Source organism: Tamandua tetradactyla, chromosome 3, assembly GCF_023851605.1.
Source record: "Tamandua tetradactyla isolate mTamTet1 chromosome 3, mTamTet1.pri, whole genome shotgun sequence".
Classification (NCBI taxonomy): domain Eukaryota; kingdom Metazoa; phylum Chordata; class Mammalia; order Pilosa; family Myrmecophagidae; genus Tamandua; species Tamandua tetradactyla.
The window spans coordinates 142887861-142900613 of record NC_135329.1 but is presented as its reverse complement, the minus strand read 5'-3'; the positions used below and the strand labels follow the sequence as shown (position 1 = coordinate 142900613).

At 38.0% G+C, this 12753-nt stretch overlaps 1 protein-coding gene and 1 pseudogene across 2 annotated transcripts in view; one reads left to right on the top strand and one right to left on the bottom strand.

Moving 5' to 3' along the window:
* The window catches only part of METTL8 (methyltransferase 8, tRNA N3-cytidine), a 147530-nt gene that overhangs the window by 97554 nt on the left and 37223 nt on the right, over nucleotides 1-12753 (top strand). The window lies entirely within an intron of this gene.
* Nucleotides 174-441, bottom strand: LOC143677751 (small ribosomal subunit protein eS27 pseudogene; annotated as a pseudogene).

Below are 12753 nucleotides of genomic sequence, written 5' to 3'. Positions count from 1 at the left end.
CCTCTTGCCACAATCATCTCCTGATTCTCACATAAACTGAGAAACTGGCCCTTATGGTAAATCTGGTTTTCCAAAATCATGAACGTGCTGCCTTCTACCTCTAGCATGCTGTTCTGTCCTTCCTACCCACTTTCTTTTTTTGGATGCATCCAAAATGTTTATTGGGATGGTGCCCCACTCATCTTGCTTCAGGGTGCTTTCATTGCTGCTTCCTTCTGAAGGAGCATCCTTCTGTAAGCTTTGCTTTTCCTCCAGTAGGCTGGCAGAAACAGTGGAACAGCCAACACACAAAACTACTGTCTGTGCATGGCTAAAGATTTTATAGTACCCTGGACATTTCACACCCATGAGGTAGGAACTGGGGGTCTGCACCAGGCACTTCTTGTTGTGTTCCCTCTTCTCTTCTGGAGAGGGATGAAAGAGGTCCTTTGCGAGAGGCATGTTCTCATGGGGAGGTCATCACCACCAGAAAGGTCCTACCTGCTTTCAATACACATGACCCTATCTCCTGCCATTCCTCACTGTGCTGAACTCCCTTGGACTTTGCAAACACTCTCATCCCACAGTGTTGGGAGAGAAGGCTTAAGTATAAGATATCCTGGGTAACTACCACCGCAGTACTATATCATAGCCTCTCTCCCCTGAAGCATCACAACCTTTTGCCAAGCAAACCTGGAAACATTTCAGCCCTTCTACCAATCTTAGCAGTTAGAGTAATGGGTAAGTGGACAGGACCTGAAGAAAAGATGTTACATTTGATTTTCCCACACAGTGTGCTGTGTACAACATAAAGTGGAAACCCAATATTGGTTCAGAGTCTTACTTTAGAATTTTATACACCTCATTTTTTCTAGTTCTCTAGCCTCCTGCCTTCTGACCCAAGTGCTTATTTCCATTTTTCTGATCTTGCTTCTCCCTTCAGAGTTTGTGCTCATTGTCTAACCTCAGCTTCCCTACTATTTCAATTCAAATGTCCATTCCAACTGTGCTTGCCTGAGCTTGGTGTGGTAGTTAGGTTCAGGTGTCAACTTGGCCAGGTGACGGTGCCTAGTTCTATTGCTGTGGACATGAACCAATGGCATGTGAACCTAATCTGTTTCTGATTACAGTTGCAGTTGGCTAGGAGGAGTGTTTGCTGCAATGAATGATGTTTGATTTAATTAGCTGGAGGCTTAAATGAGAAAGCTCAATGTAGTGTAGCCCAAGCATACCTCATCTCAGCACTCACAGCTCGGCCCAGGCCTTTGGAGATGCCAAAAGGAAAAGTTGTTGGAACCCAGAGGCCTGGAGAGAAGACCAGCAGAGATTACCCTGTGCCTTCCCATGTAAGAAAGAACCTCAGTTGAAAGTTAGCCCCCAAATTCATTATTTTGTTAGTTGCTTGTCTCTGCTTCTGTATTCTGGAGCTAACCCCTGTCTTAATTTTTCTAGATCTTCAGTGGTTTATAAACTAGCAGCCAGCAGCATCTGCATGATGAGGGAGATAAAGAAATTCAGAATCTCACCCCCATCTAGCAAATCAGGATCTGCAGTTTAACAAGATCCCCAGGTATTTGTATGTACATTAAAGTCAAAGCTGTTCTAGAATCCTTCTAATTGCTCCTATTGGAGCAATGGATCTGCTTCATTGCCTGATCATTAGAATCACCTGGGGAGCTTCTAAAACATACTGGGTCCCTCTGCCAGGTCCTGATTTAATCCATCTATGGGTGGCTAGATGTCTTTTCTTTTCTTTGCATTATCTAGGAGATTTTTTGGGAACCATTGAGTTAGAGTATCACAAAGAATGCCATTCATTATGAACTGTTATAAAGTTGTAAAAAGCAGATTCACATTATTAAATTTGAGTAGGTCTTAAATATATCAATATTAACTTGAAATTACAGATTGCATGTATGAGATTTCTCCTCTAAAACTCTTCTTCTTCTCATATTCCTTATTCCTCTATTATTTTCTGTTTTCTTGGTTCATCAGGTGTCTCAGCAGCTATCTTAACCTCTCTTTATGGCAACCAGGGCTTCACACAAGTAAAAGGGCCAGTCTTCTATCCCAGTGCCCAAAGTGGGTGCTGTTTCCTGCAACTGCAAAGGGTTGAATTGAAATAGTAGGGAAGCTGAGATTAGAAAATAAACACAAACTCTGAAGGGAAAAGCAAGATCAGAACAATGGATATGAGCACTTGAGTCAGAAGGCAGATGGCTAGAGAACCTGAAAAAATGTGGTGCATAAAATTCTAAAGTAAGGCTCTGAACTAATGTTGTGGTTCCTCTTTTATGTCATGCCCTTGGTTCTGTTGGGAGCTGCCATCACTCTCACCTTGGCTGCTGGTGCTATACTTGGTTGACGCCCCCAGGAATTCCTTTGGTAACCTCAACCCTGCGCAGGCATGTTTGAATCCCAGTGGTGAGCACAGTATTGGGCTAGGATTGTTCTTTTACCTACTACTTGCAAATCAGCCTTGTTGGCTTGATATAACCCACCCAACTTTGGTATCTCCATCAATTTGCAACTTCCAAAATGCCCTTGGCTTCTTCTCATGTTTTTTCTTTTCCATCAGTCCTTTCAAAGATCCCAGCCTATTTCTACAAAGGCCATACAGGGAATGGCTGCCAGAATCTGGCATAACCTAAGGTGGATTTAAAAATAGAGATCCTCACTTTTCCTGGGGACATGCCTTTCTTTTGTGGTCATTGGTGAACGGGTGAAGTTCTCTCTGTAAGACTTGTATAAACATTTAGCTATTCACTCATAGTCTTTATTTCTATCCCAGAAACTAGTTTTTAAGAGATTTCAATTGATTCTTTTAGTCAGTGTTAGAAAACTTTTTTTTTTAATGTTTCAAAGTGAATTTCAACTTAGTCGATTTATCAGATCTTAATTGAATCCCTGCCGTTACCATCACAGGAAAATGGCTAGCAGCTTCCCTTTGTTATTGAAATAACTCTTTTTAATAAATATTTTGACTTTTTTTAATGCCAAAAATACACATGATGTGTGCTATACAGTCACAAATTAGACAGGACATATGCTTAAAGACTTATTTCTGGTGGGGAAAGAAGGCAGTTGATAGTGCAGAGATAAGGAAGTAGAATTAGGCTGACAATAGTCATTGTTATTGATATAATGTAGTTCAAGATAGGGTCTTAACAACTTAATTTCTCTGTAAGAAATGTACCCTAAATGAAGGTGAGTCATTTTTGGAGTTGTGAGTTCTGGCTCCTAATTAAACCTGTGTCCTTCAGTAAGTTAGTTTTTTCTGCCTTGCCATATTCATCTATAGAATTAAGAGGTTGTACAAAATGAGCATTTTCTTTGTGACTGAATTTTTATCTTTTGCAAATTGTTGGTTTGTGACCTTTTCTACTGGCTGTGAAGCTGTGGATGAGTCACATAACCTCTCTGTGTTTCAATTTTCTCATCTGTAAACAGAATAATAATAGTACCTGTCTCATGACTTATTAAATGTAAATGAATTACTAAATGCAAAACATGTAGAATAGTACCTGATATATGGAGGAGCTTCAAAAAAATGTTGGTGGTAGTAATAGGTAATAGTAGTGGTAAATTTATATTAGTTGTCTAATAGGGGTTTTTTTTGTTTTTACAATTTATATGATTTCTTCTAGTCCTTAATTAAATGCATAAATAGTTTTATCACTTTATAAGAGAGTTCTTTATGTAATATAGATGTGAATCCTTTGGTCTGCTGAGTCTGGTAAATTATTTTCCCCAGTTTATTTTAATTTTTTAGTTGCGCATGTATGTCTCTTTGCATGCATGTGTGTGTGTATTTGTGTATTCTCCCACAAATCCAGAAACAAAGCGTCTGTGCAAAAGGGGATGCTCAAAAAATGTTCATGTCTGACAGTGCCCAGAATGGCTTAACCAGCTCTGCTGAAGAACTGTCCTACCAAGTCATTTAGAAAAATAACAAAACCAAAAGCAAAAGCAAACCACAAACATACATGCACCTACAAAACCAAAAATAAGCCATGCATACACACACACATTGCAAACAAACAAAACCACAGATGTTTTAAGCCAGAGAGATGAAAGAAACTGTAAACCATGGAAATTTCTCTTTAAGAATAATTGATTCTTTGTGTGCAATCGTTGCCTGATTCATGGCATACTGAGATCTAATTTAGACCACTCAGAGGGAAAACAAAAAGGTGGCAGCAATAAATTGCCTTTGGAAGTAAGGAAAACAACAACAGCAAAAAAACCTCTTGAACCAGGGCATCATGACTAGAATAGATCCTTAAAGAGGGAATGAAGCACGGCTCAGAATGCCAAAGCTAGCTATGTTCGATGCTATAATTAATCATATATACAGTGAGTGAATTTTTTTAAAAAGGCTAAAGAACAATAAAAACAAATAATAATATGAGTAATGGCAGGAACTGAAGAAGCCCACTGCCCAGAGGAGGATTGGAAACTATTTAAACTGAATAGTACAGTATGTGTTTTGGCTCTGAGAAAACAGAAGTTGAACTTTTGAGTAGTAATCAGGGCCTTGGCCTCAAAGTATTTGCAAATAGTGCTGGTATGGAGAACAGATGCGGACATTATTGCCAATGGGGATCACAAAGTGATCATTGGAGTGAGAGACCAAAAGAAACCACAGGGAATTTTTGTGTAAAACTCGGCATTAAAAATGATTTATGGTTGATTTAAGAAAGGGACAAGGAAAATAAGGCTGCAGTGTATACCATCTGACTGTTACAGACAAAGGATGTAAACAGTTAGCCATCGCTTTCCAACCTCCTGGAAATCAGAGCTTTGCTCATACAGAAAGGCGCCAGAATGTTTGTCTGAGTTAAGTGTGTACTTCATCTTTGGTATCTAAGAATAGTTATCCTTCTCTGCTCTCCCATAACTGTTTGGGTATCCTGAAAAATCCCCATCAGCTGTTAAGGACTATGGAGTTACTCAAAGAGATTTTCAGGGAACTTTGTTACTTCCTAAGAAGGATCAGGCAAACCTCCCATGAGGCTCTCAACTCCATATTGTCATTATGATATTTGTGGAGTACTTTTAAGTTGGGGAATTTAGGAGGGTAAGGTGAGTTTTCCAAAAATATCTCACTAAGTGCATTGAGAAGGTAAAGGCAGGAAAGATGTGGCCATTCTTTTGTCTTGGGTCCCTTAAGTTATATCCTCCCTTCAAGTTGCAGAGAACCAGCAGTGTCTGTCAAACAGGAAATAAGAACTTCTAGAGCTATTCTACAGAGAGTCTCAGTTTTGACAATGGGAAAAGAAACATATTTGGCTAAATGTACTAAGATTTTCACATCAGAAAGACAGACTTCAAGGATGATGATGCTAGTCAAGAATTTCTCAGGACCACTAGAGAAATAAGTTTTCAGAATTTTTTTTCATAAAAGGACAATAGATTAAAAAAAGAAGAAGAAGAAGAAGAAGCATCACCAAAAGTTAAGAACAATGGGCTTTAATACCTGGCCAGTGACAACACTTAGTAAAAACCAAAGGAAACGAGATAATGAAAATAAGACCAGATTTTTGCCCAGGAACCTGAACAAACTAAGCCAACCAGTGAGCAGAGTTCCATTACTATAGGAAAGTGGACCCAGTTTCTTTCAAGGTGTCTATGGGCATTCTCCCAACACATTTAACTTACCACCACCTCTTACCTACTTATCTGTCCATGCTTATTTTCTGGTTGAATTTCCCTTGGAAACTCAACCTGAGCTAACACTACAGAGATTCATCTAAATCTGGCCCAGAATAACTAGGGAGATCCAAGTATATCCTAGGTGGGCAAGATGTCCATCTCTGGTGTACAGTCAGGAAAGGGCTGGGATAGCTAAAGCAGATAGAATCACGGGGATTCTCTATCTGTTTCCATTGTTCTCTCTACCCTCTTGTTTTCTTGGCAGAATATTAATTGGTTTTCAGAAGCTACTCATGTGTTACTATTATCTCCTCTCTCTGAACCCCACTAGTAGAAAGAGTTCCCTTAGCATCTTGTGCATAGCAGTAATTATGCATTTACTACATTGTTTTGTAATGGTTTACTTGTCCAGCTCTCTTACTGGACCATCAACTCCATAATGGCAGGGACAGTATAATTCATCTTTGTATCTTTAACCCTAACACAGTGTCTAGCACAGCCCTGTCCAATATGGTAGCCACAAGTTATATGTGTCTATTGAGCATTTGAAAAGTCCCTAGTTTTAATTGAGATGTGCTGCAAGTATAAAATACATATCAGAGTTTGAAGACCTGGTACAAATAAGAGAATATAAGATATCTCATTAATGATATGTTGAAATGGTGATGTTTTTAATATGTTGGGTTAATTGAAATATATTATTAAAAATGATCTTACCTATTTCTTTTTGCTTTTTATGGGAATACTAGAGAGTCAAAATTATATATGAGGTTCCCATTATATATATATATTTTTTGGAAATTAGAAAATATTTTATTAGTGATAAATCAAAATATGACATATCAAAATTCATGGGATACTGATAAGTAGTGATTAGAGGAAAATGGACCATCTTAAAAACATGGAAATAAGAAAGTTTGAAAAGGCAATGACCTAAATATGTATCCTAAGATATCATAAAAGCAACAAATCAAAAGAAAGAAAAATACAAACAATGTATATAATAAGACTAGAAATAAAATAATTTTAAACATGAAATAGAGCCAAGAAAACCAGAGTTGGCTTTTTTGAACAGAACTGATAAAATCGATAACAACTGGATAAGCTAAGAAGAAAAAAAGAGGAAGTAAGAATAAACAAAATCACATTTGATGCAAGGAACGGTATTAAAAACTTTAAACCATAATAACATTTAAAAGAAAACTATAGACTAGTACACAGCTTTAAACTAATAAACATAAAAATTTTATGCAATGTACACAATCCCTGAAATGCACAAAGTACACATGAAGAGAAACTAGATGATCCTCTACAATTAAAAAATGAATTCATATCTATAATCTTCCCACAAACAAAACTCATGATCCAAATGACTTGAATACCGGATTGTTCTAACCACTTAAGAAAGAAGCATCATCTCACAACTAACTCATATTTATTCTTGGAATGTGAGTTGAATTAACATTTAAAAATCAGCATAGTTCATTATTTCTACAAAATTCTGGAGGAGAAATAAAACATATGATATTTTATTAACACAGAAATAATTCGGCAACATAGAATACAAATATCCGGTTAAACACCCATTATATTTTTATTGGCCAGGCTGGTCTAGTACATGGTCCACGCTTGGTTGAGTCAGGGTCTCAGCAAGAAAAAAGAAAATACACTCAGTTCAGATATCTAAGAGATGTTAATGAAGGAACAACTTACTGAAATGTGGACAAGGTTAAGGACACCTCCAAAAGATGCTGAAGCACCAAGATATTAGCAATGGAGGAACTCTTAACACCCCAAGCTTAAAAATGAAGGGGATGAAATGATGTTATTCGAGCTGGTTAGCTCTGGAGGCAAAGTAGAGGAGTACCAATCAGGGACTCTAACCCCATCAAGGAACCAATGGGGAGATCATCTTCGATCTCCTCCCACTGACTGTTGAGAACTGAAAACCAAAAGGCAAGGGATTTTGAATGATGCATTCCTTCCTTTGGGATCACCAAGCAGTACAGAAAAGAGTAGAGAATAGATTGGAGCAAGAGTGGTTAGGGAGGGGTGCATGGGTAGTCAGTGGGAGAATTCTCACTGCCATGTGGGAGACCTGGTTTGATTCCCAGCCCGTGCACAAAAAAAAAAAAATAGAAAGAAAGAAAAGAAAACATTGTGAACAAAATTCCCTGTGATATATATATCCCATATCTGCCACTGTGTGTATATGTATAGATATAGAAATACATATATGTAGGGAGACATATTAAAAAAAAGAAGTGGGGCAGGAGATAGAGAGTAACCAGCACAGCCGTCAATAATTTTGTTGAATGAATTAATGAAATGGAATTGGCCAATGGAGAACAGTGATTAATTAATATTTCCCAGCTTGGGATCTTTTTGCAGCAGTGCTTTTAAAAACTGTTTTGTGACTCTTAAGAGTTTAGTGAAATCACTTAAGGTGTTGTTCCTATATATATATATATTTAAATACCCTACTAAAATACAACATGCATGCCCAAATGTGTTGTATATCAAAATTTTAACTCATTGGAAACAAGTAATGCATCAATTTGTAATACCAGGTAAGTTTGTTTTCGTGCAAGCCTAAAAATAAGTCTTCTTTCCCTTTTTACACTTTGATTTATTATTAATTTATTTATTTATGCTTTGATTTAAATAACTTACATGTATCATTAATTTGATGGTTTAGGTCTGCATTAGTATTTTATAGAAACTTACGTCTGCACATGTCTACTTATAGAAAACATGCACATTAACATGCCATTGTAGTACATGTATGCAGCTCAATTAAACACTGAGCAAGCATGTGTATTTGGTACATGTTCTCATGCCTCATCATGATATATCATTTATATCATATTTATATAAACATGATATATTTATGTTTAGGAATTATATAACTGCAGATATTGTTATGAATTTGATTTGAAGGGCACTTCTGGCCATTTGCATCTCCTGTTCCTTATGCGTAGGTTTATCTTTCAGTTCTTGGCAAGGTTGAGATAGGGTTGTTCCTCAGTCCATTTCATCCTTTTATATTTTAGCTCTCAGCTCAAATTTTCTTCCTCAGGAAAGGCTTGCTGACCACCTAATGTCTAAATTAGGTTCCTCTCCCTGTTCTCTATTTCAGCCTTACTTTTGGCTTTGTAGTGTTTGTCACAATTTGTTTTTCTTTTCATTGTCTCTATTGATTTTGGCTGCTTCCCTAATGAGAATTTAAATTTCATCAAGGCAGGGACTGCATCTTTCTGCTTTACCACTGAATTTTACATTGGGGAGCTCAGCAGTGCAACAGCCTATTTGACATTAAAAGCTTCAGACTCAATGCCCAAATTGCTAACAATAAAACTGGCTAACTTATTGAAAGCTTCCTATGGTGCTGTATTTTATTGGAATTATTAGCATTGCAGTAACCTCATAAGGTAGGTACTATGATTATCCCCATTTTACAAATGAGGAAATTGAGACCTCGAGAAATGAAGTAACTTTCCAAAGATCACAGAGCCAAAAAGTAGTGTAATGGGAAATGGAACCTAAGCTCTTAATCGTGATGCCCTTTTGCCTCCATGGACTCCTGATTTTGCTACTTGCCACATCTTACCTCGCCTGGGACCATATAAGATTAGACTAACATTTCTTATTTACAATTTGGAAGAATGAGCACTTGCTGAGCACGTTTATGTTCTCTGGGTGGAGAGCTGGAGGGCAGGTTTATATTGATGAGTCATTCTGAGCACAGGTCACCCGGAAACCTTGCGCTAACTCTAATCTGCGTTCTCTCCAAATATTCTTTGCTTTGGGCCTCCCAAATTGAGGCGGTTGAACATTAAAATTTCTCTAATTCAGCCTCTTACACACAGAATATATATGCCTGTATCTTCTCTGTCACTTTTTAATCTGTTTACACAGTTCTTAAGAAAAGCCAGCTCTGGGCCAGGCGTGGACGACCAGAGCGCAGCCACAGCCCTCCCGGGCTCAGCTGAACAGACGAGAACTGATAGTCCAATTGGTTAAAGACTCAAAACCAAGATTCCAGTCACTAAGACAGGAAGAGCCATGTCCTTTTAGCCTGATCGTATCTCATTTTGTCTTTTATGTCCCTCTTCTCCAGCTTTCCTTTTCTCTTGAGGACTTCCTTTTCTGACTGTCGCCCGTCTACTTTCTTTCCCTACTTTTTATTCTTTACACAGTCAATTCCAGATTTTCTCTTTTGTGGATTTTGTACAATTAAAGTTTGAACCTGACTACTGGAAACTGGATTTAATCCTTCCTACCAAGCTCCCCTCCCCAGCAATAGGGACTTTTCTCTTTTTTTTTTCACATGGGCAGGTACCGGGACTAGAACCCAGGTCTCCGGCATGGCAGGTGAGAACTCTGCCTGCTGAATCATTGTGGCCCATGGCAATAGGGATTATCTGTAATATTAACCTAAGGAAAATTGAATTCGACAATCACTAGTTCTCCACCACTCCCTAGTCCTGCTCTCCACAAAATTTAGGATCTCTTCCAAAGCCACATAGGAATGTTTTTTTCCTAAATTCTCTGCTCCATATTCATTGGCACAGATACTACAAGATAGATGTCTTCTGACTTCTTTCTGCTGTCCCTAGATTTGTGGAATGTTGTTTTGAAATTCTTCTTTGGATTTTTGTATCCAAATTTATATCCCAATTCCTAGCATACTGCCTGGCACATTGTATGTGTCCAATAAACATATGTAAAAATAGATCCAAAGTGAAAAGAGACAGAGGGGAAAAAAACAGTAAATCATTTTGCATGAACAAAGTTGCTTTATTTAAATTTATGGATTTGCACATTGGTTTTCTTCCCAATTATATGGTCTTCAAGAATAGGGACTATTCCTTGATCTTTGTAACTTTCCCCACCATATGCCTAAACCAATACCTGATACAGAATGTTGCTCCCTATTTGTTGAAGAAAGAATGAATGAATACCAGATATTCATTAAATATCTCTTGTTGGTGTGGATGATGATTTATATCAATAATGGTAACACTTTAAATGTTTTCCAGAACAAGGTAAAATTACTGAGGTATACAGACTATAAATAGTATTAGAGAATACCTACGCAGAAGAAGAGGCCACATTGATTTAACTCTTGTGCTGGGAACCTATCCTTTAAACTGAGTGTGCCTGCTTCTATTTCATTCCCCTTGAGAGAAAATGGTGTCGAATTTTGGAGATGACTTGGCACATGAAATGGGAGTAAAAGAATGTGGACATGTAGTCATGGGATTTTTGCTAATGTTGTTAATTCCTTCCAAAGACTTGAAAAACACTTTTCTTTTATAATTCCATTCAATTGCCATCGACTCTTTTCTATTCTTCTCATTTCACATTTAAATTCCATAAACCATCCAGTTAATGTGGACATACATAATAAATGGGTCCAGATCTTATTCTAAATGGAAACCAGAGCCAATATCCAGACACCAGGAAAGCCCAATTACCCAGAGAAGAGTTGTATTTTGGGGTGAGGACTTTTATCGGTCTATGAAGCTCCAGATGCATGTTTCAGTATTAGACAAGGAAAGAGATTTATGAAACACATTTCTCCTCTTTCCTGGGAAAACATCTTCCCTTTTGCAAAAAGACTTAGTGTGTGAGTACATCCCAAACCTTAAGGGAAAGGAAGAAGATTATATCAGAGATCTATGCATGCTAAAATAATATTCACACAAAATGAGGAATGATTGATTCTTTCCATATGTTCTTATCCTATTTCAATTTAAATTAATTTTGCAAGAGTCATTAACCATCTCTGCAAAATTTGCTGGGTTTGCCCCTAAAGCTGGCTTTGGCACACCTGCAGCCAGCACATGTCTTTATAGTTAATCCGTAGGAACCAAAATTAATTTCAGTGAAACAGCCAAATGGTCCTCAAGAGTCCTTACTCATATGTCTGGTTAGCATTCACCAGGGGCAGAAAAAAATGAGCTGACAAGGATGATAGAAATGTTTCAAGGGATCTTTTCCAAGTTCTCTCACTATCTTTTTTTTTTTCTTAATTTGCAGGTGCAAAAATTCCATTTGTAATTCTTTAATTCCAAGGGTAATGGGTGTCTTGGGGTCTTAGAATTCAGGACAAGTGGCCAGCTGGGACAAGATATTATGCTTGCAAGACATGGCAGGTGCAGAAGGAGGGAAGCAGTTAAAAGTTTGGCCCGCTCTCCCTTCCTCGCTTTTTGTGTTTCCTTTTCCTTTTCTAGAAGGATGTACGATTGCAAGCTGAATCAGTTATCTCCCAAAGCTGTGCTGCTGCACATCCAGGAAAAGGACTTGATTACCCAACCCATGTTTCCAGGAGTCTTATTTGGGTTCTTTTGTGCAGCCGAGGAAAAAGTGCTGAGTGAACCCTCTATTTGTTTTGTGATTTGCCTGCTGGGCACATTACTTGCTATCACTCTCATTTCAATAGTCTTTCCATTGAGGTTTTAGCATGTCTATAATTAAAAAACAATAAAAAGATGTATAAGATGGAAAAATTGTTGTGAAGCAAAAGTGCAGTAAGGAGGTGAGAGAAGAGCAAGAGACCATTATGGATTCCTTCCAATGACAGGAGCCTCTCTTGGCTCCTAGGCTTGATTTCTTCCTTACCTTGCCAAATATTTCACTGTGCAATGTGGAGTTTTTAAATGTGGAGATGAGAGGAACAATAGCCAAGGAAAACATGGCTCCAGTAGTCTGTGGCGCCCTCAGAGTGAGCTTTGCCAGGGCAGACACAAGACACGTGTGAGAATCCAGGAAGGGACAGATGTGTCGGCTGCAAAAGGCATATCCATTGGTTATTATGGTCACACATAATCTCCTCTGTTGAGGCTTTGTCAACACAATGAGCTTTCAGGGAGGTCAGAGAGTTCTTTTCCAACCAGGAGTGGTTTGTACAGCTATTCTCCAAGCTGTTGCCAGTGAAGGAGAAGCTTGAGTTTGGGGATTTGTGGGGTAGTTGTAACCACATCAGACTCTGGCTTTTCTCTACTTGAAATTTGATGCTTTGAAAAGAGTAACAGGCAAAATATTCAGAGATTTTTTTAAAATGGAAAAGAAAAGAAGGATAGACAGCCTGAAAACAAGGGATGAATGACACAG